Source organism: Macrobrachium rosenbergii, chromosome 47, assembly GCF_040412425.1.
Source record: "Macrobrachium rosenbergii isolate ZJJX-2024 chromosome 47, ASM4041242v1, whole genome shotgun sequence".
Lineage (NCBI taxonomy): Eukaryota > Metazoa > Arthropoda > Malacostraca > Decapoda > Palaemonidae > Macrobrachium > Macrobrachium rosenbergii.
The window spans coordinates 18403526-18406025 of record NC_089787.1 but is presented as its reverse complement, the minus strand read 5'-3'; positions in this window follow the sequence as shown (position 1 = coordinate 18406025).

Here is a 2500-nt window from a genome sequence, read left to right as displayed (position 1 = left end):
CCAATTAATCAGAGAATGTATAGACTGGCAACCAAAATATGGAATAAACTAGTCCAAACAACATAGACAATAGATGGTGGAGAAGAGTATCTTCGCATATTCATCGCGATGAACCTCAACCGTTATACTGTTCAGAAATGTCTAAATAGAATGATACTATTGTGAAATAAATTTCTAGAAATGTAATCTGTGCAATTCACTATGTTAATATAGTGCAAAACCATCATTGTGAAAAATGTTAATATTAGGCGCAGTAAGAAAAATTGTACCTTTATCTAAATAAAATTGTGGCTAAATCACACTTTACATTGCTCTTACTAATTCAGTATTAGTAAGGGTAATGTAGTGTGGTTTATCCACAATTTTATTTAGATAAAGGTACAATTTTTCTTACTGTGGCCTTAATATTAACACTTTACAATAATGATTAAGTAATACTTCACTTTCTAAACTATTCCCTACCTTGGTTAGCTAGCTAACTGCCCTCATTCTTCTTTCAACCATCTGACCTATCAGCTAAAAAAAATTACTGTGACTTCTAGGCAGAAGGGACCTTTTGGTGGATGGGTTAACCAGCCTCTGTGGGGTTTATAAATTATTCAAATGCTGTTTTATTATTATTATTATTATTATTATTATTATTATTATTATTATTATTATTATTATTATTATTATTATTATTATTATTATTATTATTATTATTAAAAGCAAGCATCATTCTTTCTTCCTTTCTTAAACCTTCTGCTGAAAACCCTTTTTGACAGAGCCAACAGACTTTATAAGCACAAGAAATCTCTAAATGGAAGCGAGCCTGCAAAGAGAGAAACAAGTTAAAGGAGAAGATGATGAATGAATAAATATAAAGGAATATAAAATAAAAACTGATACACCTGAAATTCAGCAGACGTCAGCATCACCAGCAGAGAGCAGGAATGAACTTGGCTCCAAGATTAAACATTTGGAGGTCAGGCAGACCTCCACAACTGCACGAGGCAAACTACTCCATATTCTAGTTGTAGCCAAGATAAGACTCCTACCAAACTGAGTAGGTTTAAACCTGATGCAGTGAATGTTTTGCCTCGCTGTCGAACTTCTCCAAAGTTCCAGAGGTCCTTTGTTCCTCCTCACACCTCTGGACTGTGGTACAGCCTCTCTGTACTGAGGATGTCGGGCAACTGGGACTTCTTCAGAAGTTCAAGCGAAGATGCAATGGGTTACTACCCTAATACAATTCCACTTGGATTTTAATAATATACTTACATTTTTATTTATTTATCTATTAATTCCTTGATTTGTCTGTTTTTCTAATGACTGATTTACTCTTTCTGTATTTCCCATTACCTTCTGTTGCTTCATTTGAGTGAACACCAAGTTCCTTGGAAGCTTGAATTTCAAGTCAGTGGCCCCTTTGGTGGGCTTGTTCTGTATGAAAAGGGTTCATCTTCTGAGTAATAATAATAAATATTAGACCACGTTCTTTGGAGGCTTGAATTTCAAGTCAATGGCCCCTTTGGTGGGCTTGTTCCGTATGAAAAGGGTTCATCTTCTGAATAATAATAATAAATATTAGACCACGTTCTTTGGAAGCTTGAATTTCAAGCCAGTGGCCCCTTTGGTGGGCTTGTTCCGTATGAACAGGGTTCATCTTCTGAATAATAATAAGAAATAATAGAAAACGTCAACACTGTTTGCAGCACCAGCCTGTCTAGTGTTGGAAGCAAAAACAGCTAGGTCAGGTAGAGAAGAATGCAGAGGATTTTTTCGTTTTATGCAACAAACATCATGAAATCACTCTGCGTCTGTCACAAGTCCACATTAGGAGTGGGCAAAATGAACATGACTGATGACATAACCCTGTCCAAGAGTTTGAAGAAACCTAAAAGACTAGAATAGAATAGAACAGAATATAGAATTGAGGCCAAAGGCCAAACTCTGGGATCTATGAGTTCATTCAGCGTTGAAATTGAAACTGATAGTTAGAAGGTTTGAAAGGTGTAACAGGAGGAAAACCTCGCAGTCGCACTACGAAACAATTGTTACGTTAGGGTGGAAAGTAAGATGGAAGAAAGATATTATGAACGGAGGTACAGTAAAAGGAATGAAAGCGGTTGCAGCTAGGGGCCTAAGGAAGGCACACTGCAAAGAACCTTCAGTAATGCCTACAGTGCACCGGGCGTGAGGTGCACTGATGGCTCTACGTCCCTACGGGATGGTGGTTACTGAGATTTATCATAATTATCATTATTCAGAAGATGAACCCCATTCATATGGAACAAGCCCACCAAAGGGGCCACTGACTTTAAATTCAAGCTTCCAAAGAATATTAAGGTGTTCATTAGAAAGCTCAAACATCGTATATAAACCTCGGGAATGAAAATATAGGTCGCCAGAATTGCAAGTTTTAAAATGGTACCAGAGAGAGAGAGACAGACAGTGACAGGGGCTCACGATATCAGCCGCCTTATCAACCATGCTTAGTCATTGCTTCTCTGCATCTATA